The 27598-nt window shown below is 37.4% G+C and overlaps 1 protein-coding gene across 1 annotated transcript in view; it reads right to left on the reverse strand.

The window, feature by feature from the left end:
* Positions 1-27598, reverse strand: part of tnr (tenascin R (restrictin, janusin)) — a 189158-nt gene that overhangs the window by 86483 nt on the left and 75077 nt on the right. The window contains 1 exon segment of the mRNA XM_030160124.1: positions 20872-20924. The gene's annotated coding sequence lies outside the window, so the exon portion shown is untranslated.

Below are 27598 nucleotides of genomic sequence, written 5' to 3' on the forward strand. Positions count from 1 at the left end.
TGAGGCACTGTGATACAAAAATAAAAATGATTTATTACTTACGCAGACATCACATCATTGCCAACACATTTCAACAGCAGGGTTTTTATCACCAAAGGCTCCTTCCTTAATTAGCAAGTGATTCCTTAACACTCATCTAAGTTATGTTTTTGACCCACTGAAGCACCCCATACTGTTTTTTTCTGTCAATGCAGGACAATATAATTTGATTTCTGTCTACATACATCAAACATATGGCCACGCCTATGCATAAACGTACATAATCCAACATAGTGTCAATAACAATGAAATATCTCCGTCCTTTCTCCGTTAAGTCTGCGCCCTAACTAATCACTGTTAAGAACCTAATCATACGAACCAGAACTCAGTGTCTATGAAAACCTCGATGCACAACAATGAACCACAAATAAAATATTAGACTCTTCATAATTCAGTATAATCTGATCTGATTGTCTAATCAGTAATCAACAGATAGATAATAACACTGGATAAACAGGGCAGAGTAAAAGGGAGGAGAGGCACAACCAACAACAGACAATATTCTGAGTCTAGAAAAGGAAATCTTTAAAAAGAGGGACAAGATATGTGCCACGTAGATTCATTTATAGTTAAAACATACAGTTAAATATCCACTAAAGCTATAGAATGAATAAGAAAATTAGCTTAAGGTAATGCTACTGCATGGCTTGTTCACTAACAATCTTCCTTTGCAGATGTTGTTCATACAATCACCATGCAATGTACAGATAAGGAACTTAATGATTTAAAGATGAGATGGAAAATTCACACTTGGCCTATATTCAGAACACTTTCTCACACACAAAAATAATAATGGAAATCTTCGCAAATTTGTGAATTAACCAACTGATAAATACACCTTGTGACTGTTTTATGAGTTACATTTTGTGATGTAAAATTGTCCCTTAATCCACAATTATGTATTATGTAATTTTTTTTTTTTCTTTTTTCTTTTCACCATTTATGATCATTTATCATGTGTCATGTAGCCTTCTTACTTGCTATAGAAAACACAGATAAAGGTTTCATGTATGCATGCAAAGTATCTTGCTTTAGGGCGTACCGCTTTCAAATGTCGACCAAATATAGAAACATGCATTATTGCAACCCTATAGTTTTACACCAGCACGGTTAAAAGTTTGAAAGAGGTTCAAAGTCACAAGATTTCGCTTTTTTCATTGGGTCACGGTGAAGGATGATGCCCACAAGCATTTCTACACACAACGAGTGGAAGCATTTCATGGAGGCTCAATTAAGGATAGACCCAGCCATTCAGAGTGAAGAGAATCAGCATGCTCCTGGCACTAAAAAAACAGGCTTAATTTACTCACTTCTTTCCAGCACAGAGAGCACACTTACATGTGCATGTCAGCTTGCAAAAGAATGAAGTGCCCTAATATATGGCTTTAACTCTGCAGGACAGTGGCATACACAAAAAGACAAATGTAAAAATCTGCACACGGACACACACGGTGGTACAGTCGCAGAAAAAAATATTAGACCACCCTTGTTTTCTTCGATTTCTTGTTAATTTTAATGCCTGGTACAACTAAAGGTACATTTGTTTGGACAAATATAATGATAACAACAAAAATAACTAATTTAAGACCTGATGTCAATATCTATGGCATTGTACTGCCAAAAACAGTGCTTTTAGGCATTCCATGTTTTCTTTTCTGTCTGTTTTAGTCACATGATACACACAGGAGTTAGTAAATGATTACATAACCATTGTTTTTGATGACTTTTGATGCTCTAAAAAATTCTTCCGCAACTATATATGCCTTTTCATACCGGTATTCCTGCCTTGATGGTAATTAAATCTGTCAGCATGTAGTCTCTCAATCTAGACACAATTTCTAATGTATTAAAAAAAAAACAGCAAAATTACTTACAACAGTAAACAGTAAAAGTACTTAAACTACATGAGACAAAGCAGGTGTGCTTTATTAGCCTGTGTTCATATCGTATATGATCTAACAGCATTTATTTTTTTTTAAAGGAAAAACATACATTTAATAACCCCTACGGAAGTTCGAAAACAATGTTGTCACTTTATGTATTACCTGGTGATCTTCTTGAGAGAAATTAGATGACTTCACTCCCCGCAAGGCTGAAATGGAACTGCCGGTTCCAATTATAATAAAAACTATCAGCACACTTCATGGAATGTCACAAAAAAAAAAACAGTAAAATACTCAGCTTATAATACAAAGGAGGCCACAGTGCAAAATACCCCACCGGTTAATTGAATTACAAAAGGATACCTAAAAGTTTGATGTGAAAAAAAAAAATACTTTGATCTGTATTCCTAACTTTTTCATCTTAGATTACATTATTCTTACTTTTTTTTTTTGTCCTAAATATCATTCTCTTTCATTCACAGGCAGGCAAGTCGATATGAAAACTGAATTTAAAAATGCACAAGGTAATTACACTGAGATACTAATCCAATCTTTGTCAAGTACCTGCTTCAAAAAGAGTCTTTATATCACATGCGGAGGACATAGATATGGGGTTGGATATTGGAAAAGCAAGAACTAAATGAAATAAATAAATAATTAGAAATATAAGAAAGTAATGAAAGCACAATAGAATAAAGGAAGAAGAAGATCAACACTAGGATGTAAAAGGTCTTTGATGTACAATCTGCATAAGGTATGGAGGAAGTCTGAGACCCCTTTGTTGTAATTCATGGTATAGTGTGTTCCATAGTGCAAACTCAGAACACACAGAGGTCTCTTTATGTATTGCACTGGTGACACTTTTTCTGTGTTTTTCAATTCAGCATGAACTTTAACTGCACTGAAATATATGGAGGCTGTTGGTAGCAATCAGGCCATCCAATGCAAATTTCTCTTTAGGGATTACTGGGATTTGTGGCTGTACGCTCCAGGTCAAAAGCTCATACTGCAAAGGGTTTTATGCTGCTTTGTGGCTTTATCAAACAGCACTGGTGTTTCTAAACAGACTCAAGAGTCAGAGGCTTACTAACCTGTTTGGTTGATTATATTTTGGCCTGTTTGACCTTGATATCCACCCTGTAAACACTAAATTAGGTATGTCCCCCAGTAGAATTACGGACCAGTTTTGTTTTCAGAAAAGACAGCTTCTTTGAGACGTGAATCAACCAAAGTGATGAGGATGTTCATAATGGTTTTGTGGGGTTTTGTTTCACACGTTTCTCCTCCGCCCTCTCAACACTGATGTCACTGTCACGTTTCTTGAAATATCTAATGATGACTCATTAAGCTCTGACCTCCTTCCTGGTGTTTTCCTTTTTTTCTGCCAAAATGTATTGGTGAAATGTTATCAACTATTTTTAGCTTACCAGCCGACAGGCTGTAAGCTATTGTCGTCATGCACCGTCCATCGGCGTCGTCTGTCGTCATCTGTCATCGTCGTCTGTCGTCGTCGTCTGTCGTCGTCGTCTGTCGTCGTCGTCTGTCGTCGCCTGTCGTCGCCTGTCGTCGTCTGTCGTCGTCATCTGTCATCGTCGTCGTCGTCTGTCACAAAAATTCCAATTGTCTTCTTCTCCGAAACTACAATTTCGACTGACTTCAAACTTGGTATGCAGCTTCTTTATGATGATGTCAGCAAATATAGTGAAATTATTTGGATCCGGATCTGATTCTGGATTTGGTGCAACTTTGAAAAATTTCCCCATTATAAGAGATAGGAAGTGGATCGATGCAATAACTCAGTAAATATAAATGATATCAAGTGGAAATTTCTACACTACAGCCCTGATGGGGAGATAACCAAAACATAATGACCACATGCTGATCACAATCTTCTTCTGGATCTGGGAACTTACGGAAAATTTAACATGGGCTGTTATGGGGAAAACATTTCAATCATCTTCTTTTCCGAAACTACAGTTCTGATTGACTTCAAACTTGGTATACAGCTTCTTTATGATGATGTCAAGACAAAGTATTGAAATTATTTCAATCCGGATTCTGGATTTGGTGCAACTTAGAACAATTTTCCCATTATAAGAGATAGGAAGTGGATTGATACAATAAATCAGTATCAATGATATCAAGTTGGAATTTGAATTTTTTACAGATCTGATCAGAATATGACCAAAACATGGGCTATTTCTGTAATATAATAAATACACATAACTGGGTGATAATAAATGGCATCTGGATACATTTCCCAAAGCTTTTAATTTGGCCGGTAAACTACAGGGCCATTAGTCCTATTTTTAACTTCTTGACCCTGTCGACATTCTTGATAATAAATGCTACAGGAGGTTTTATTGAATGTTGAGGAACTGGAAACTTGACCTCACTTATTAACGATGTTACTGACTGATTGCAACTCAAACTGGTAAAAAACAAAAATAAAGCGGTAATGTTTATTCATTCATTCTGTGGCTGAATCCCAATTCACCCCTTGGACTTTCCCCTTACCCCTACCTCTCTGTTTTGCGTGCACACGTGAAAGGGTAGCTTTGTCCCGATTCTCAATTAGATGGAGGAGAAGGGCTAAGGTGGAGGGCTGTATAGCCCTCGAAACAGAGATTTTCCAGGACCACACTACAAACGGACAGGTAGGAGAAATGTCCCATAGTTCTGTTCAAATCATCTGCCTGATGGAGGTAAGCACAGCAAAATAGTGCAGCAGTGTGATGAAAGAAACACACAAATGTACGTATTTTCCTTGTTAACAACTTAACCACCTGATCGACCGTTTAATGCTGTTTCAATGTGTTATAGATCGCATTTCTGAGGTTTAGTTGATAGCAAAAAGATGACCAAAGCCCATGGAACAGAGATGGTTACAGCTACTGGCGGCATGGTGAATACTTTTGGAAACAAAGTTTTCAGATCTGTTAATAGCAGCATCAATGACTACTGATGACATAACAGGTCACGAAGGGTTGTCCCATTTCATAGGGGAATGTTTCAACCCCTACCCTTTGCAGCTCCGTTTCAAGAGGTATTGTTAAGTGCAAGGGCCAAGGGGTAGGGGTAAGGGGGAGGGCTTAGGGGTGAATTGGGATAGGGTCATTATCTGAACCCACTTTATCCTCACTAGGGTCGCAAGGGTTGCCTGTCCCAGCTACTTAAGGCCGAAGGTGGGGTACACCCTGGGCATGTTGCTAGTTCATCGCAATGCTGACATATAGAGACAAACAATTACACTCATTCACACCTATAGGCAATTTAGATTAACCGATTAACCTATCAGTCACCCATCGACTGGTGTTGGAATCGAACCCAGGACCTTCTTGCTGTGATGTGACAATTTTAATTTGAGGGTGAACAGTGACAGATGAAATAATATCCCTTTATAGTAAAGCCCACATTACCTCACCTTAGAAGTTCTTCCGCTTGTTTAAATATAACTTTACTAACTTTCTGTGTCGAACACCAACTACAGCTTGATTTCGAATGGGTGGAGTGCTACAAAGTTGAAAGGAGGTTGTGACACAAGTGAGGAGGGGCTGAAAATCTATTTGTAAATGTGTGAGATAGGAGTAGTTCTGGGAAATTGCCAGAATCATAAGACACCTATGACATATGTTGGTCTGAAAGTGTTTGGAGTTTGTATTGACTGAAAAAAAAAAATCCATATAACTTCAAGTATACGATATATATTTAACCTCCTTCCGCTGGTTTTTCTTTTCTGTAATACAATCCTTTTCAACAGGAAACTGAAGTCATGAAAGTTACACCAAGTCAATATGACTTTGGTGTTTTAAAATGTTAGCACAAACAAACCAGCCGGATGAGGTGCTGGGTAAAAGATGTACAGGTTTTGTTTTTTCTTTTTTTTTTAACCATATCAGTGGTTCCTAACAGAGAAAAACAACAGCATCAGTTCCATCAAAACATGGATGAGGTTTGATAGATGCGCTAAAGCACATGCAGGCCATATGTCTGTGATTATAGGGCATTCATTGCTTATTTATTTTTACAAAAATTGAGTCTAATTCAGCATCAAAGTAGGAAGACTTGTGTTACTTTTTTTTTTTTTTTTTTTTTTTTTTTTTTACTGTTTCCTGTTCAGCAATTTGGCCTCCAATATAAGTGTACTGGTGCCATGAGTTGCTTGACAGTTTTGATCTAAGAGGGTTTTGAACCTTGGATCCATTCCCCATATTGGTTGGATTTAATTATTTTCTTACTGTATGGATATTACCAGATGGGAGAAGTGGACAGGGGTTATACACAAACAAGCACTGATACAAACCCTGAAACAGAAACACACAACAGGCACTTTTAAACCAAGAAGTTGCATGTTATGGCATTTTAACTAGAAAATACCAAGTACCATAATTTTGCTTCATTGTATGTGCATTATCTACGTGTTTCATCACAATAAAGTCACATGATTCTGTTTACAGCTCACTTAATTATCCCAGTAGAGAAATTTGGTCTCTACATATTACCCAACTTAACACATACAGCACCTATTATTAGCATTAGCAAATAGCACATTAGGAAAACTGAATTGTCATTTAAGGCGTTTGGGGATTAATATCACTTTAAAATATCTCATGGCTAAAAATGTTGCGTGTATGAACATTATTTTGTCTGTACTCAAGATCTGACTAAGTCATATAGCATATTTATCGTCCAGTACTGTTGGTAAGATATATGACCAGTTTGATTCTAGACAGTAAAACAGGCAAAACAGAGCTGTGTGGTATAGGAAAGTAAGTTTTCATTGGAGATGTGAAGAGTCCCACCTCATGATTCTTTCATCTGAATCAACAAAGGGATGACAGTTTGTTATTACAACAGTTTTAGCAGCTACTACCAGTGCTACTTCCTCCTTTATCTATAACGACTTGTTCACCATCGATGAGTGAAAGGAACGATGGTTGGTGGGAATGCATTTTGCTGGAGCTCTTCAGTGAAGATGAGTGGATGGCAAAACTGACAACGGGTCGTGATGTTTCAGTTCTTGTGGGCAGTCTCACAAAGCACACAACATCGACCCGTGGAAAAGCAAGTCCAGAGGTCCTGAACTGACATAGGCAGGGTGCAATTTGTCACCCCCCACCTCTGTTTTTTACATCCCTACTTCTGCTCAATGAATTTCACCATCGGGGGGGTGACCAATTGAAATAACAGGCAGGTTGTGACTGAGTTTTCTTACACCTATATCCTACATTACTGGCACTAACGTTCACCTGAACAGAACAGAATTCGTGAACATCCTCATGTATTGGGGTGCCGTAAAGGGGGGGTAAATGTGACAAAGTCATGAGTCCCAGCATTTGTGTGTCCAGTGGATACAGGTTAGAAGCTGTGAAAATTTCATGTAAGAGCCGCTGTTAAAATAGAGGAGAAGAACCCGGGAGTTGGACGTTGAAAGTATGTAAAGTTTCACTTTCGTTTCATGCCAGCGTTAGCTATGTTAGTTATGGACCACACCCCCACCTATATAACTGCTGCTGCCCCCTCTGACAAAAAAAACAAAACAAAACAAAGAAAAACACCCCCCCTCTGTTTTTTTGACAAATCGCAACCCGGATATAGGGTGGTGTTAGCATGAGTTATCTGTACGAAGGATATACTGTCAACAAATCACTTAAAATAACCTTGAAGTTAAAATGAAGGAGCTGCACATATTAGGAACACAAGAAAATAAGAAAGAAATCAGAGAAAAACATGTGAAGAAATGAAATGAAAATCTTCTATACAAAAGAAAACAATATAATTACAGAAAGGACTAAGAGCAAAGTGATTATAGGGATTTAATATCGCACAAAAACAACTGACAACAGGGTTCATGAGACACACAAAAGAAAAGCACTGAAGAAAGAGCAAACAGCTATACAAGCTTCTCTTATCCAACCAGCTGCATCATAAAACGCGAAGTATCAGCTGAATGCCTCTCTTCCCACGCTCTGCTTATGATCACAGTCTCTCTCTGAAGAAATATGTGTGTAGGTGTGTGTATCAGTGTGTTTTAGCAGTTTGGGACCCACAGGAGATCAACATCCCGGTTGGATTATGGGAGGGATTGCACTGGAAAGCTTCATTAACTCTGGCTGTGTGCATGTGTGTGTCGCTCTTCTCTCCATGGCCACAGGGCTTTTCAGACTGCTGCTCCTCCAGTCAGTGCCCCTCGTCTGCCCTGTAGACACATGTCTCAATCTGTGTGGTCGCTCTGCTCTCTGTGGCCCTCGGGGGCTCAGCGAGAACCGATAAGTCAGCCCTTAGAGCAGTTCACTTCCAATTCAAGACGAGGACAGTGGAAACGTTTATGAAGTAATCGCTTCCTAGTCCGAGCTGCGATTCTTATCTCCAGCACTTCCCCAGAAGACACACAGTCTCTGATCATGAGCAGTCATTGTGTGAAGCAAGGCATCAAGTACTGCTTCTGGACTGAAATTCTGCACAGTGGCTACTGAGAACTGGTCATGGGAAGTAAAATAGTACTTCTTTACTTACATACTTGGGACTTTTTTTTTTTTTTTCACAATTGTACACCCTCAAAACAGCGCCATGCTCTCAAGTTGTGTCAAGATGCTGACAGTGGAAACCAATCAAGTAGGGTCAAGTTAATGTTAATTATTTTTTAATATGTTATCTATTTAATTTGAGATTAAAATGGTCTAATAATCTTTGCAGTAGATTCCAATTCATACTGATTACATACATACATACATACATACATAGTGACTGCATGTGACAAAAGTGCCAAAATACTAATGCCTTAAACAAAGGTATCAAACTGTAAACACATTTTCTGTTCTGATTAAGATCCTTCATTGTCAGTATACAGTACATGCACCACACACTGAAATTTAACTTCTGCTTTTAACCCATCACTAGAACATGCAGGAACACACCACACACCGCAGACTAGGAGCAATGGACTTGCCATATCACATCACATGTTGCTCACATCACCCAACAACTTTTTATGCTAATCCATGGAATCGAACTGGCAAACCCTCGGACACAAGCCAACTCTCCAGCCAACTCTACTGCCCTCATGGCTGCCCTCTTTGTTTGTACTTCTGCAGCACACTTCTAAAACACTGCACAGTTTCTGACATTAGACTCAACAGAGTCATTTTATTCAAAATGCAAATTGTCCCTCTAAATGGCAAAACATCCATTGAAAACAGTAAGTCTGAGCCTTAGTGCTTCAAATGAACATCCGCTAAGATCACCTCCTTGTGGGAAGAAAAATGAAGGAGGAAGGGGATGAAGAGAAAGGCCAGGCCACAAGGTTATCTGACAATATCAGGATGTTTTCTCCAACCTCCCAAGAGTTTACACTAACATACTGTACATTATTGTATTATGAGTACATTTTTCTTTGTATTTTTACTGCTGTAAAGACATACAATGATAAAAGAAAAAAAAAATGCAAGGCTAAATTTTTTTCTGAAGCCTTTCTATTTTTTTCTCATTGAAAAGTGAGTAGATGTACTACACTGGTTAAATGTCTCAGAAACCTAAGAAAAATGGACCAAGTAGCTGCTTTGAATGAGTCATTTAAATGGTGCATGCATGTAACATTTTATTAAAACAAGTCTTTTGAAAAAAAAAGATTGTTAGGATTTGGTTGAAGCGTTTCATTTGGACATAGTATTGAGATGTTTATCTTTGAGTCCTGTTTATCACTGGACTTGTGTGTAACGTTTTGACAAAGTTAGGCATACTCCATAAAAAGTGTGAAGTGTGTCAAGAAAAACTGTAATATGACAGCGAGGTTCAATCAGCATGGCACAGAATCAGCTAATGGAAATGCAATTCAAAAGGGTTACTTTGACTTTTATACTCTGAGTACGCAGCCTGGAGTACTTCTACTTTTAACACAAGTATATGTACTGCTTCAGTGAGGAATATGTGTACTTTTGCTGCCTCTGGGAGTGCTAATAAACTTCAGTCACTGCTTCTCCTGTCGCTGCTCTGCAGCGTCACACTGCTGTGTCATATTATGCAGCAGGCAGAGGAGAGAACGGCTAAGTGGACAATTTTCTGCCTTATTCACTCTTCATCCTCATGATTTTATTCACCTCAGTTGAAAATCACCTTTGCTCTCTGCTGGCCCGGCCTTTCTTTCTCTCTCATTTTTCATTATCTCTCCTCGTCATTTTCACCACCTCCTTTTATCTCTCTGACAGGGTTTTCATTTTCTCTAAGGATTTTCTTTATCCCTAAAAGTCCCTTTCTCACACTGCGCAATAAATTTGTTCTTCCAGTGATGTGCTGTATAATAACATATCTATGGACGATTCTCAGACTGAAAACCACATAAAGATGGAAAGACTGAATTTCCTCTGTGCTACATTCATTGCTTTCTCTCTTTCCCTCTCTCTTTCTGGCAGCAGCCCTGTTATCCCCTCCTTGCTCACCCCATGGAAGTAAAGCCATAACCTCCATTTGCACAGGTTAATGTGCAGCCACCTCAACATGAACACAAAACCAATACCAGGCCTTCTTGCGTGGGTGATCGCTCACTCTCTCTCTCTCTCTCTCCCATCTTTTGTGTTGCTTTTATTCCTTCTACTTCCCTGCTTCTCTTTTTATCCCTCTCTCTGTCTCTGTCTCTCTCTCTCCTTCTCCACCTTGTAAATTGGACTCTGGAAACATTACGATGCTTTTCTCATTATTCCCATCACTCTGGCCAAATTGCCTTGTCTTTCAGGACCATTGGGCTCTGTTCATTGGCTGCCTCTGCAACCTGAGGGCTGCACAAGCCTTTTGCTCCATCTCAGGGCTGTTTTACAGCAAAGATGGGACCAAGAAATGGAATCTATACTACAGCAAATAATACAACCTCAGGCCACTGATGACTGCCTGCTCCATGCCGCACACTGTGACTGATACAATGAGGAAGATGTGAACTAATGTTCACACGAAGCACTATAGCAGGTTGCACTTAGGCAGTCCAAGTATTGTATCTACACAAAGCATTTGTCATTTACTGTATAACCCAGACTTCAAGACCACTTTGGTACGCTACAGTGCACTGCATGAAAACAGCTATTTAGTAGCTTAATCACGACAATGCATATTCTCTAGTATGGGTTATTTAGTTTTACCATGGAGTACTATGCATGCAGCCTTCGATACAGTATGTTACAAGACAATATTACTTTCTGTGGCAGTTGAATAGATTTTTAGCAACATAGTCCACCCACAGAATGGACACTTTCCTAACATAACATTTCAAATGCGCATTCTCAAAATTAAATATATAATGTGAAACCAAGAAGATTCCCTCTCAGCAAAATTTTAAATAATAAAAAACAGTCTTTAGACAGATGAATAGAGATAGCGTAATTCATGCATAACAGTGTGAAACGGTCAATAATGTTAAACTGCTTATTTCTAGAGCATATATGACTATTCATTTACAGAAAAAAAAACTAAACTGCTGAATTTCTACTAATAAGTAAATGAAGTCTTGCTTTCTATTTTATCCTACTGTGCTTACTGAATCAATTCATTAACTGGTTTATAGTTTTTGCTGTTTGCGTGCATGCTTATTATAGAAATTAGCTCAAAAGTCTAAATACAAGCCAAATATTATACAAATAAACACCTGGCACTAAAAATTTACATCTAACAAAATGAAACTTTTCCATCAACACCTAATAATGTCTTTTGAAACTGTCATTTTGACACAAAACAGCAACAACACAGTGATATATTTGACACTAAACACTTGTTTTTCTTGTCTTCACCACTGCATCATTGCATCATTTTCACAGCAACAATAAAATACAATACAAAGCAAAAGTGGAATACGCAGTACAGTAATCAGCAATATGATACTGTAAAGGGATAAAATTAAAAGCCAACATAATTACATCACAGGAAAATTACATAGCAGTGGTAAACAAAAAAAGGGACTGTAAAGGACTGAAAAGGACGTGGAGGGTTAATGGATCCATATTGTGTTGGGGAACTGGACAAATGACAGGGAAATTATACTCATGTTGTCAAATAATTGCATGTTCTTATCCTATCTTATCCTCTGTTTACTTCTCTATCTCCCTCTCACTTCATGCATATTTCCTAAGCTCTTCACAACTGAGCAAAAACTTCAGCTCTAACTGATATGGTTTCTGTTTTTATTTTATATATATAGTATGTGTGAGTTTTCAGTCTTGATTTAGCTTCCATCTTAATTACTCCTCTTGAACTTGATCATCTCCAGCTCTGCTTTTTTAGCACAGTTAAGGGCGTCAGATAGCGAGATAACAGCCGCTATGTCTGTTATGAGTTTAATGCCACGAGAGACAAACTGTGAGAACAGATATGCACTAATAAAGAGGAATCTGACAGAACACAGGATGCATTCAGAGTGGCAGATTCAGAGTAGAAGAGGAAAAACACTGAGCTCAAACTGTGACAGAAACTGAGACTGAGATTAAAATAAAAAGGTAGAGAGAACAGAGAGACAGAGAGACAGGGAGACAGAGAACAGACAGACAAAAAAGCATGAGAGGACACTTGAAAATTCAAAAATTCAAGGAAAATGCCTGAATCCTTTTGAGTTCACCCAGCCATAAATTAGGGGAAAATGAATGGATTTTGGCATGTGTGCTGCTGAACACACACTAATACTACTACTAACACTAATACTATAATAATAAATACTATACTAATACTAATACTACAACTAAACACAAAAAACACTAATACTAATGCTAATACTAATACTATGTTTGATACTATTACTAATATAATAGTAATGTTGATACTAATACTAATACTAATACTAACACTAGTTGGTGCATATCTAAAATAGTGTTAAACATAAACATCTTTAGAAAGCAGCAGCATTTTGCATGTTTTCCTTCTTAATGCATCCCTGTATAAAACTCATAAAATCAACAGCCTGTCAGTTTGCTCTACAATTTCTAGCCCCCCCCCCCCCCCCCCCCTTTCGCTTTTGGTCAGGCATCACCTAAAACAAAAAATGGACAAAAAACTTCAAACAACTCTGTCCGTCACCTCATGCACTGTTTTTCCCCTGCCTGTGTCTGTTGGTCTTTCTCTTTCCCTTTCAAAAAAGCCATTCCTCCTTTCATCTTCTCGTTTCAAAGGCTTCTGTTCCTTGTGGGACAGAAATGACAACTCATTTTCCTGTACCTCTCATATACAGTAAATAGGTAGGGGGAGGGGGGGGAAAGCCTTCCTCCTCCCACCCGCACTATCGGCTTTTTCTCTCTTCTATGATTTAAAGGTGGGTTGAGATGACACACAAAACAGCGCAACAATTCAATACCATAAGCTGTGCAGAGACGATAAAGCGACTACGGAGGATCAAAAGAGACGTACTTCTGTTGCCGCTGTCTGTTCAATGCCACAACAGCAAGGGAAGAAGTGCTCCTGGCGCTCAGTAGGATTGTATTCAATTACCAAATAACAGCTCAATGGTAAAGAACCACAATATGTGGTTATTCAAAGCTTGTGCAGCATTATGTTTTTGACAAGCATTAGTATGGGTATCGGCTTGCGTTTGTCATGATCTTGTTCATCATATGAACAAAGACACTAAATGATATGTTTTTGGATCTCGGAGAGACTGGCAAAATTATTATTATTCAGTAACAGTAATTTTTAATACACTGTATAGTCTTTTACAGAAATGCTTTGTCATCTTTAAGTGTTTTATTTTGTATTTATGAAAGCTTCACATACTCATGTCTTCTTGCACATACTGCTTCATTTTCAGATCATCCAAACATTACAACTATGACTAGAGCCAATCTAAATAAACGTAAATTAATGTTGAAGCTACTTGTAAAGCCCTTATTTATTATGCACAAACTGTTTGGACACAATGGCTTTATCAGCTGTCATCAATGATCACGCCACAGAGCGATTGGCTCCACTTCATTATTAAAGCAATACCATGGGATTTTAAGACTGAAAATCACCTCTCTGAGATGAGGTGCTTAAAGAAGACATGCTCCCTTTATTTCAAGGCCTTATTTGTGCACAGATAAGAGCTCACAAAGCAACTAAGACAGTCAGGCTGTGAGGAGAGAACTCTGTTGACTGTCCAAAAAGAAGACACCTTCATACCCACAAGTTGCTATGTCAGGCTTTTGTGCATGAATTAGACACATGACAGAGATAACAGTTTACACACAAGATGACATTTAGTATACAGGGGGGACATTTTGATAATGATGACATCTTAAGGCAAAAATATTATCACACTACAAGACATAAAAGACCATAACAGATCAGCGCACTTATTTACGTCAGACTAATCAGTAATGAAACCCAACTGGGACACAGTCATTTTTGTACCAAATACCAACAGTTGCAGGTTGAAAATGTAAGAATAGGAACCATGACTTCAGCTCCGTTCTACTGTAACTCTCAATTAGCAATTGAGAGTTGTCTGCTTCTCTCAATTAGTGATTAATTACTAGTTTTACAGAATATGATCATGTCAGCTCCACTCACTTTTTGTAAATTTTAAGACACTGAGTTTGTTTCTGAAATATCATGTTTTAATAAAACTGCAGACCACTGAACCAACCATTAAGGACCTGATTTACTAAAGGTTTGTGCATGTAAAAATATGCACAAACTTGACTGCGCATGCAAAAACACGTTGAAGCTTATCTACTAACAGAACACACCGAGGGTTGCGTCTCTCAAATTGGCAAAATAGCTTGGGAAACCAGTTTAGCGTGTTTACCTTGATGAATAAGCAATATGGGCGTTTCTGCCAGAATGCGCAAAATTATTGGGAGGAGTAGATGCAAATATTTATTTACTGCGTGAAATGTGATTACCAAACCTGAAACTGATTGCGGTGGCTGATTTTTGTCTATATTTAGCGCGTCTGAAAGGCATGTTTTAACTGGCACAGCTCCGAACAAAACTGGCTGCAGTTGTTGTGGCGAGGAGGCACACAGTGAACAAATCTTTTCTCGCCTCAACATTTTGGAATGACGGAAGAAAAAAATTGAGATGTATCGCCTACCCAGCAATGCCATTTTAGAACTTCCAGGTGAACGAGGGAATGATTTGGGGCCAGTCACAAGGAGGAGATGCAATACCTTCTATGACAAAACTCCTCCAACGTTACATTTCCATACGTCTGGATCATTCCAGCGCACTGTTGCCATTAGTGCTGGTGTATCCCAGAGCAGTTTTTCCAGCGAACTGTCTCCATGACGACAACCAGTAGTGCACGTAAAATCCTCATTTAAATAGGGTGGTCTCCAATTTTGCACCTGTTGTCATTTGCACAGGCAATCTTAGTTAATCACCCGTGGCATGCCAATCAATAGCACATGCATTTTTAGTGCGAGCAAGCAAATTTGCACCCGTTATTTGTGATCTTAGTAAAACTAAGTGGTAAAACTGTTATGCAGAAGTATCTAAAAACAAATGGTCAACACCTCACTCCAATCATTTTATGAGGCTCTAAAGACAGGCTGAACTTACAGAAGACTTCCCAACATTATTGCCTTGCCATGAAGGACTCATATAGATATTATTCATTACCTTTATGACATTTTTTGGACTAATGCCTAAATGTATCAGAGCTTTAAGTCCTTATGATCCTCAGGCAGCGCTGCTTTGGTCATTTGACAGTCTAGACACAAGACGAAGGATTATCAAGCTTTTTCCATCGAAGGCCCTGATAGACTTTGAGCAACCTGCCAGATAAGATCAAGTTGATCACTTTAAAACTTATTTAAGGGCTATAGTTTCGTGAACTGCAGCTGAACAGCAGATGCCTGTAGTCGGTGCTTAGCTGGACTACCTTGTGGTTTTCAAAATAGACCTAGAAGTAGTTTAATGTTACTAAAGACATGCATTTATACTAATCAATCTTTCAATTCCGTAACATATTTGAGCCATATATTGTACCGTTTACCATGCAAATAATGTTAACTGTGTGGTGCTGACTGTTTTTTTTAATATTACTAGTGGCCATGAAACAACATAGAGCTTCATGGTTACCGATATATCTGAAAATTGCATCCATCTACATCTACCAACCAAAACAGCAAAATATGTTCCGTAATTGCCTTCATTTTAAACCTACAGCAGCATTAGAAAATGTGCTGCACCTATAAAAAGAATCACAATAATTAAACCACTATGGCATCACAGCCATCGTTTTAATGGAAAATTCTGTTTCCCAAGGGAAGGGGTCTAACATGTTAAGACATCTAATATTGATTAAGCTAACCCAGGGTCAAATTGGAAAAGCCTCCTGTACAGAGGAAGGTAAGGTCAGATTGAATGGTTTATCTCTGCTACATCCCTGTACCAGGACATCAGATTGTGATGTTATCAGTTCCAGGAATAGCTTGGTGAGGAGGAGATACAAAGGTCCAGTTCATTAGCAGAGCCTGTCACAGTGACAGACTGCTCTGACTGCTTCAGCTCAGTGGCCTTAACCAAGCCACAGTAGAAATAGAATAAAATTTCATCAGTAAGTCAACAGCTATAAAGGCTTGTTAAGGAAAAAGTGAGACACAGTTCTTTAAGTTCTTTGTCTCAAATTTTACTCTAAACCCAATATTTCTACTATTCTGAGAATAGTGCAATTATTACTACATGACAATGTGCTGGCAAAACAAAAGTTAACAGTTCTAAAATATTTTTGGCTACTTTGACCAAAATGTTCTCAACTTTAAAATCTTTAGGGGTACTAAAATACTTCAGACTTTGCCTGAGGTGTATTTCAGTAAGTCAGCACTTGATTCACACTGCAGTAATGCATCATACTGTACATATCTTGACCTAAGAAATATGAAACTTATTGTAGCCTGCTTTGGACCAATAAATTTTTGTATTAATAAAAAAATTCTAATCAATACCATATCTTTAAAAATATTTTAAGATTAGATAAATTAGATTAAACAAAGACTTAAACAAAGAATAGCTGATGGCAACCAAAAGCACCTACTGGTCTCAGATGTTTAATAACTTTTGAACCACTAATCCTATTGGTAAAATGAATTAGTCACGTAAAATGCAGTTACACAGCTATTCAATGACATCAGATGTGTCTTTTTTGGATGTTCAGAGGCTCCATAGTGAACATGTACACATTGTCATCTTCCGCAGCATTGGTTTACCAGTCAAACTCATTTAATCTGACAAATGACTGGTTGTGGACGCTTGGTTTTATGTTCAGTTAATGATATATTTTGCTGAAATACTCATGTTTTTTTTTTTTGTTTTTTTTTTAAGTTTTCACTGTTTTGATATAACAACCTTTGAATTCACTTTGAGATTTTAGAAAAATCTACATGGTCTATGCAGTAAATACAAGAAAATACCTAAAAATTAACTAAATAATGATAAATCACTTAGGAAAGTTTATATGTAGAGAAAAAAAATCATTAGAAAGTTGCCACAATAATAGTTCTAGGTCTTTAAGGTATAAGTATGTAAATATGTTCAACATATTATAATGCTGACTTTTAAATTAGACATTAAACATCCATGATATTTTGGTCATAATTAGCCACATCAGTCTTCCCAAAGAACAACCCAAGGGCTTAAAACTAAAGAGAACACTAAGAAGTGCTTACTGGATACAAAAAAAGACAATAACTACAATCCATCATATCCAACAGCTGTCTTTGGCAAACGTCAGTAAATCCAGACATCTTAACTCCCCAGATATACTTGGACAGATCCATCATTGAACAAAGTTGAAGGAATTTCACATTCAAACATTTTGAAGCAGTTCTCCAGAGTGTGTCTGTCCTTTCCATGCAGTTTATAGTCATCTGAAATATTATTTTTCATGTGATTCCCTGCTTCATGTTTTCACAATATTTATTCCCCTCAGTGGAGACGCACTACGCTGTCGGCACATTACAGTCACAAAGTAGCAGTTTCAGTGACTCTTCGTGACAGCTCGCTCTCCACAGAGCATCGGTGGGTGTGATGAAGATTTACTCACAGGGGTTGTACTCGTAGCCTCTGCTGCTTTCTAAATGCTGAATCCAAACCCGTGTTAAATTTTTGAGCCTTCCGTGTATCTCTTCCAATGCATTTGGACAAACCTGCTCTCCAGCATAAGGAACAGGGTTTGTATGCGACTCTTGTGGATGCACCGGTGTCTTCTGGTTCTGCTGCAGCTATAATCAGGACTGACACAGGCGCACGGACCATAATCCCCATTGATTAGAAATCTGAGATCAAAGGCTTCCACTGCTGTCACTCTCACCTTCTGTCTCTACTCTGCTTATGCTGCTCTTTTCTCTGCCCTGCCTCTTTTCGTCTTCTGAGGCCTCACCTTGTTTGCTTGAATGTTGATGTGCTTGTATCTTTCCCCTTTCCTGCCCTAGGTTCAGAGTCTAATTCTCTTTTTCATGTTATGTTTTGCTTATGCCTCGCACTGTTGATTTGCAACAATAAACTTGTTCACCTACAGTCATTATTTCTGCTGTTAACACGATGCTGTGTACTTCAATCAGAATAAACCCACTCATGCTGACAAACATTTCTTTATCCCATCCTTGACCATGTAATTCTTAGTTGTTTTTTAGACGTCAATAAATAGCTGGCGCTGCAGATGGCTCGCCTTGTATTTTTAATAAATAATAAAACAGTTTATTCAGTAAAAGAGCTAGTTAGACACAATGCTGCCAAAAATTCCTACTAATTTAATGTCTGTTTTGTTTCTTCTGTCCCTTTAGACTTCACTGTCCCTCTCCCTCAAAGTCCTTTTTGTTTCTATGTAGCAAATGATATTTCACATATTCAGTTAGGATGAAGAATGAAGCAAATTCTGAAAACTAACATTTAACAACTTAAAAAACCTACAATATAATGACTGGACAAATATTTTAGATTCACTTTTGGTAATGTGCACTCACAGTCTATCAAATGTTCCTAGTAGTGTTAGTGTTAGTCAAACTACCCGATTCATGTCAGTGGCAGCATACCCCTTTTGCTAACATTTAATGTTACTTCAGGCTGTTTCATCAAAAAAATTAAAAATGCCCGCAGAAAATGAAAAAAGAATACTTGCTACTGTTGTTAACTTAGTTTAATTTACTTTCCCCACTATTAGCTGAGGAATCACGCAGTATCAGCTAATGTCACCAAGAAACAGTCAACAACATGTATATACCTATGATTTAACTTGATTTGATTGAATCAACAGAATAAAAAAGCCACTCTTTGAGGAAATAATTGATGAAGTGCAGCACATGTTATGAAAACTATTGAAGATTTGCCCAATTATGCTCAAGATTTTTTTTCCCTTTTCATGCTGACAGCTACATCTTTACATATTGTATGTGACTAAGACATAATGTGAAAATCTATTATTAAATTTGACATAAATAAAAATTAGCACACTATATCCATTCCAGGTCATGTCATCCCCCAACCTCTTACTCCCATCTCCTCTCACTGTCTCCACTGTTCTGAGCCAAATAAAGGACTAATAACAAAAAAAAAAAAAAAAGTAGAAAAGATATTCATCGACAGAGGAGGGACCCAAGGTCCTTTTAGTGTCATCGTATTGAATTTCCCCTTGGGGCTTAATACTGTTTATCAGGATCTGTATCTACTACCACATCTTCTGTTACTGACTCCTGGAGGAAATTCAAGGACTAAGAAAATGTCATTTTTAACATGTAGCTGCTGCTTTGATTCTGTTCACATAAAAACTGTAGTTACTGCAAGAGTCAAACACAAAAACTGTACAGGAAAATCAAATATTTCAGAACAAAACCACATTGAAAATGGACTACTTTCAAACATGAAATGAGACACTGTAATGAGACATACGTCACCATAAAAGTGTTGTTACCTATTGTGCATTTGTGTCAAGTGAATATCTGCTCAAATTATGTCTGTTTGTCATGTGCATAATTACAAATCTTGTGTACACAATCCACAGTATATGGTGAAGTAATCCCACTGCCTTGTCAGAAATATAATTAAGTGATGAAGATACTGTTGTTCCTTAAGCCATATAGACAGTAATTAAGGAGATCAGTGCAGCATATTCCCAAATCAGAGTGTCCATATTACTAATGCTGCATTGAATTAATTAAGAGGGAATGGGTGTGTGTAGTCACATAAAATAATATATGTAGAAGGCACTCAAGAAAAGGAGATTTGTAGCCAATAAAAAGGATTTTTTTTTGCTTTATTGGTGAATCACCAGCTTTGTGCCAGCAAGAAGTCTTACTCCAGCCAGATTTTGTATCCACATGGTATTTCCACAATTGAAAATTTTTATTCTCTGTAATTTTGGCACTTTAGCTACAGCTCTGTGTGCAACAACGGGCTACTGTGAGTATTAAATATAAGTAATTATCATTAGTTCTCCCATGAATGGGAACTTTGTACTGGGCTGAGTGCAGTGAGACAACAGAAGCTGAGGAAACAGTAAAAGAAGCCAAACTGAACAGTGGTGTTGAAGAAGAAAAATGGCACAGAGTGGTCAAATATTCTCTGTCGTTAAACACATCTTCAGTGTGCACCTCAGCATCAACTGGTCTAAGATCAGGTGCTGAAGAGTTGTAATTATGTCAGTGTGTTACCAAGCTCTGCTCGGTTTGTCCTGTCTAAAAGACCGACTCAGACAAGAAGACAAGGAGAAATATGTGTGTCCACCATGTGATAAGAGCACTGACAATCCATTTGCGTTCTTATTAGAAAGCCGGTTATGGTGATGAATACATACGTGGAAATTAGCCTGAGATGAGGGCTAATTGTCTGATTAGATGTGCTTCAGGTTGATAGATGCACAATAAGACCGTGCACATAAAGCAGTCATTAAGGAACATTAGACCATTAAATTGAACATTACACTATAGCCACAGGGGAAAAATATGGATGTTCATTAATATGTCTGTACACGTAGAAGTGTGTCTGTATTTGTGTGTGCACGCTGTACCTTTTCTGTGAGTACTTTGTTCTCTTGTTGCCTGCCTCTCCCTGACTCTGCACCTGTCCAGGAGAGAGGAGAGATTAAATTAGAATTACACCAACTATACTTTTGAACTGCTTTCTCCTGTGCACATTTCAACATCAGATCCTAAAAAGAATCACAAATGCAAATTATATATATATATATATATATATATATATATATATATATATATATATATATATATATATATATATACATATATATATACACACACACACACACACACACAGGGTGGGGAAGCAAAATTTACAGTGAACATTTAGTTGTTTTTTCTCAGGCACTACGTCAACTGTTTTGAAACCAAACATATATTGATGTCATAATCATACCTAACACTATTATCCATACCTTTTCAGAAACTTTTGCCCATATGAGTAATCAGGAAAGCAAACGTCAAAGAGTGTGTGATTTGCTGAATGCACTTGTCACACCAAAGGAGATTTCAAAAATAGTTGGAGTGTCCATAAAGACTGTTTTAATGTAAAGAAGAGAATGACTATGAGCAAAACTATTACAAGAAAGTCTGGAAGATACTATTAAAGAAGAATGGGAGAAGTTGTCACCCGAATATTTGAGGAACACTTGTACAAGTTTCAGGAAGCGTGTGAAGGCAGTTATAGAGAAGGAGGACACATAGAATAAAAACATTTTCTATTTGTCAATTTTCTTGTGGCAAATAAATTCTCATGACTTTCAATAAACTAATTGGTCATACACTGTCTTTCAATCCTTGCCTCAAAATATTGTAAATTTTGCTTCCCCACCCTGTATATATATTATATATATATAAATATATATATATATATATATATCTATATATATATATATGTGTGTGTGTGTGTGTGTGTGTGTATATATAGATATATATATGGAAAAAATATTCATTGCGTCCACACATGATATTAAAAAAGACACTCAAAGACACTCAAACACTCAGTGCACACAGTCCTTAACATTTGTTAAGCCTTTTTTTATCTCCTGTAGTGTGGCAGGGATATGCTAAACCACATATTTGTTATTAGAAATTATGTCACCATTTATATTCACAAACCAAATACATGCTGCATCCAGTGTTTCTCTAATAACCATAGTGGAACAATAGGACACAGCAGGGACACTAAAGACACCAACAGAAATACACACACAAACACACACACACATACCTATATGTACACAATAACATCAAGTAAAAGCTCACGTGTAAGTATATACTCTTTCCCCTGCTGAGAAATAACAGGAACATGTCTTGGCTCTGCTATCAACATAGAAAAAGGAAAACATACTCATTTGTTTTGTTCATCTGGTCTGCTGCTGCTGAGGGTTTTTTTTTGTTACACCTCACCTCCTGAGGCACCCTCACTCACTTACACAGATGCACACACAAAACCAAGCAATGTTTGCTCTTGAGGGTGTCTTGCTCACCCTCTGAGAGATAAAATGACATGCTTTGCAAGGCGAGTTGTTTTCAACTCAGAGGAATTGCAAATTCTGTGAAAATGGAGTCATTTTCACTTGGGTTTCCTCCATCAAAGAAGGTTGATTAAATAAACAAAGGCAGTGGGCTTCACTGTTACTTCTTCCAAAACACAATCGTAGGAAGAAATGAGACTCAACCATGTCTATGTGTCGTCTTCATGAGGAAAATCAGCACCTAAATTTAATATTCACACTTGATACATGACTTAAACTATGACTATGAAAACCTACTAGACATGAATTTTAAAGAGGTTCCTGCCTACACACATTTAATGGTGCCCTGCCTTCAAGACTCAAGTGGTAGGCTCTGATTTATAGTTGGAATTTCACCACAGTAACTGCTTGTGTAGCCTTTTTATCCACACAGTAACTCAGAAATCGTCGCCAGCACTGTAGTGTTTCCTCTACTTGCAAAATTCATACAGACTACAGAAGTCAAACATGGAGATGCAAACATGCGCATTTGCAAACCCAGGTTTCATAGCAAATCATTCAAAAACATGACATCAGGCATCTCAAAACCATCTGCATTGCAAAACATACACACCAACATAGAGCTCGATACGCTGTCCAACAGAAGGGAGACAAAGTTACAGATGATCCTGGTTCCACTGTCACTTTGTTGTAATATGGAAAAATGCCTTTGTGTTTCCAAATCATATTACATGGCCACAGTTTTCGTCAGCCCAGCAGACATCAAAAAAATGCTGTTATCACAAAAAAAAAAAAAAAAAAAAAACTATATGTAAAAAAAAAAAAAAAAAAAGTCAGACAACACATGAAAGCATGTAATAAATAATTTGCATTCCTCCATCCTAGTTGGAGCCAAAACCAAACAAAAGCATGAAGTTTGACAAAGAAAGTTTGGAGAATGGATTATCAGTGGATGCTCAAAGTTCTCTGAAACAAGAACGGGGGAGCGAATCATGGTTTTGGCATGCCATTCTCATGCCTTTGAATTATTACAATCCACGCAGCATGGTGTGGAGGAATAAGCAAGTGGGATTTTGTGTCCTCAGCTTGCTGACTTGTTTCACAGCTTCCATCTGCTTTATTTTCATGCCCGGTGTTATAAGAGAAGGGTTTAACACAATTGCAGATTAAAAAAAAAAAAGATGGGAATCAAAGCATTTAGTTGAAAGTGACATATGGCTATACTGTTACATGCTGTGTTGTGTTTAATCTTCGTAGGAACATGTGATTTCTATTAATGTCTTCCATTCAAAAATGTTTTTAAAATTTAAGCATTTTATTTGACTCATACCAGGCATTCATCAAACACCACTTGAGAAAATGGTTTTATAATGACAGTCAGCATTTTATGTTACTGTGCTGCACTTTTTTAAACTATCAATTAACACTTATTTTACCTTATTTGGCCATAAGTGCTGCAGATCTTGTTGTTTATATTCTATTAATTCAATAAGCCAAAGAGAGTTCAGGTTTTACTGTCATAAATATATTGTACTGGTATGTAATGCAGGGTTCCTACACATTTGAAATTTCAAAATTTCATACTTTTTTTCCAGACCCCAATTTCCAGATGTCTCAGGAAAAAAATTCCAACCAGTCTTTATATTTGGGATTTATGAGCCAGTCACTGGAGAATTTATATCTACCCATTATGAGTTCTGCCAATGATCATGCAAGGCATGTTGAATAGCGAACAGTGTGTCGACATCAACTGTCTGTTGAAGCAGCTGTGAAACTTAAGGACACCTGAGCGGCCTAATAATGGGTTGGAGGACGATAAGAGCAGAAGGCTGGGCATTCAACTCGTCAATCTGCCCAAATATTTTCTGGGACGCATAGCCTACTGTATGTGCTCTCATAAAAACATTTTAGCTGCACTAGCAAGCGCCTTAAAAATACAGATTGATCCATTTATTTTTAGATATTCATAATTTTATGTTTTAGAAAATTGAACAGTGGTAAAAGTCTTGGAAACATGATTTTTTTCCCATATATTTGTTTCCATTTTCCAAACTTTTCCAGACCTGGAAATTTATAAAAATCAAATTCCATACTTTTCCATACTTGCGTAGCAACCCTGGTAATGTGATGAAGTTTGCAGAACAGTAAAACTTTAATGGCCCCGAGAGGCCGTTTTCAATTTGACAGCCGTTGACAACAAATGCAACAACAATCCATTTAATAAAAACATATATTAGGTTAACTTAGGGCTGCACGATTAATCGATTTTAAATCGAAATCGGATTTTTTAATTGGACAATTTTTAAAAAAGGGAAATCGTAAAATTGATTTCATCTCTCTCGTGCCTCCGGGCCGCGCGCCTCCGCGTGCCCACGGGCTACCGTAGGCTCTTCCTGTGACAGCGGTCTGTCACAGAAGTCCGTGTAATGACCGGACGTTAAATCTGTTCATGAACCCGCAGTATTTATACCAATATAAGCCGTGGCTTCACGCACGGATCCCGCAATTGAAATATAACTGCAAGCGGATCACTCATCTTCCGTTGTCCCGGATCCGTACCGTACTGTCTTCTTCCGAACCGGGTCCGGGTCTCGGGGTCATCAGCCTCAGCAGAGGAGCCCAGACAGCCCACTGCCCACACACATGCACCAGCTCCAGGGATAGAATCCCTCCAGTGTGTCCTGGGTCGGTCTGTTCCACACACAGATCCTCCAGTTTAAATAGAACCACATGAAGATCACTCATATTAACCTGGTCCACAAACACACGACTGATGCTTGTCACTGACTGACACTGGTATTACTGCTGTGGACCAGATACCCAGAAAAGAAAGAAAAAAAAACTTTTTTTAAAAAAATAATTAATTTATATTTACTCTCTTACTTGCTAAATTTTTCATTCACAAATGTAAGTTCTGTAACACAAAACCAAATATTATTTATGTTTTGTAAGATGTTGAAATTTATTTAAAGCTGTTTGATAAATGTGGAAACAAAAAGGCTGTAACAACTATCAGTATTTGCTCTGATTTGGACATTTTCTTATAGTGTATTCCCCCTGACAAACTTATGTTATTTTCTTGTCGTATACATTGTTTGTATACTCTACTTCATTTCAAAGATTTAATGAAGAGAAAAAACAAAAAAAAACTGTAGGTTCATCACATGATACCATCACAACTTTGAGGTCAGAGCAGTGCCTTGCATTGTGGGCTGCTCACGAAAACGACATGCTGACTGCTGTTGCCTTTTCTAGTTATACCCAAAAATCGAAATCGAAATCGAAAATCGAGTTTTTAGAGGAAAAAATCGGGATTTTTTTTTTGCCAAAATCGTGCAGCCCTAGGTTAACTAAACAATAGGCACAAACACACAGTACACTCACAATTCATTGTTTTCAAACTATGCATTATTGCCCAAAGACCAGAGAAAGCAATAACCAGCAGGTATGAAACAATCCATACATTATTTCAAGACAAGACCACATTTATATAAATGGCCAATGGCTGACAGAATGTAAGACCTGCTATGTCTAAATGTTGCACATCTAGGGAGACAAAATTCCTACGTCATGATTTAAAGGGTTCAGAGAATCAGACATGATCACCTGATGATTATTTTGGGGTTTATTACACTTACTGTATAATACATGTTTCACTGTACTTTTTTATTTTTAACAAAAATATTAAGCAGTCAATCACAATATAATGTTTTCACCTTTACAGAGTTTTAGTCTTGTTGCATCTTTGATGTCTTATTTAATCCTGTTGCTTTGTATTTCATTGTGTTTCAGCCTTTTGCACCTTTAACAATATTTTTGTCCTGTTGTGTCTTTTACGTTGTTTTTATCTTGTTGCATCTTGTTGAGTCTTTTGTATTGTTATCGTCTTGCTGCATTTTTTACCTCACTTTTATCTTGTATAACTGAAAACAACTAATACCTGTATGGCTTCTTCAAATTTTACCCAGCACTAAAAACCAGTCTTCATACCTTAAAGAAGTAATGATTTCATGTGATAATGAATGATCCTGACATGAAAATGTTTATTGTGATAACTTTTTGCAGCTGTATCGCCCAGACACTACTACACAACAACCACGACAAATTAAGCATATATGAACAAGACTTGATGAGAAAGCTTCTTGGGATTTCCTTCTTTTTTTTACTTGAACATGAATCTAAAGCACAAAGGAATAAATATCTATACTTCTAAACCTCAGCATAATTTTGTACCAAAGCAGCCTGAGCCACTACATAAATCATATTGGCTTATTGAATTGAAAAAGTATGAAATATCTCAGATGATAGATAGTTGGTATTTAGTCAGGATGGCACACAGCCACTAGTGATTCCATTTTGTGTGTGTATGAGAGAGAGTGTAACTACGTCTAAGTTTGTATTCCTCTCTCTCTCATACACACAGTGCACTCTCTTGTACTCTGAAGTGAGTTTGGGTCTTGTGTGAATCTGACTTGTCTCTCAGTGTGCGATTTTTTATCAGTGGACGATCCCATTTCCGTTGTGTTGATGCAGCAGATGGATTCCCTCCCACTAACCATTCATCACCCGCCACACCAAAACCTGCCTTTGCCCCCTTTACGGCAATGAAAAATGGGTTTTAGACCATCTTTTTCCGCAAGAAAATAAAAGTCATTTACCGTATCATCACACAGGTTTCATCACATAGAGCTACAGGAGTTGTGGATCAGAATTTTTGTTATTTTGCTTTGTGTTTCCAGACGTGAAATAAAAAACTACAGTAAGTAAAAAGGAGCTGGCTGAGTGGCTCTTATTGTTGGAAAACATGGCAGAAGAAAAGTTAGTCATAGTACTTTTTAATTTAAAATATATCACACATCTGGTGGCTTCAAGTTATTATGACAACGTTTTGTAATTTCATCTGACCTTTAAATTCAAATTAAAATAATATTAATAGCAATACAAATAGAGTGATTTTTTTGTTGTTTTGTAATTTCATAAAATACATTTATAATCAATTTTAATCAATTATACAGCAGGTTTTAATTTAGGAAGATAACATTAATAACTCAAATCATCAAAATGATGAAGGCAAACATATTTTCTACTTTTAAGAGGTAATGGGGTGACAGTGAAAAATCACTCTCCTGTACCAGTAGAAATAATGAAGCCAACACTGTTAGTCATACTTTTAATGCAATGTGCTCTTTTATGATGAGGACAGCTGAAAATGAGACATCTGTCATCTTTACAGAGCAGTTACTTACGCTTACTTTATGAGTTAAAACTTAAATAAAGGACA

Source organism: Sphaeramia orbicularis, chromosome 17 (assembly GCF_902148855.1).
Source record: "Sphaeramia orbicularis chromosome 17, fSphaOr1.1, whole genome shotgun sequence".
NCBI lineage: Eukaryota > Metazoa > Chordata > Actinopteri > Kurtiformes > Apogonidae > Sphaeramia > Sphaeramia orbicularis.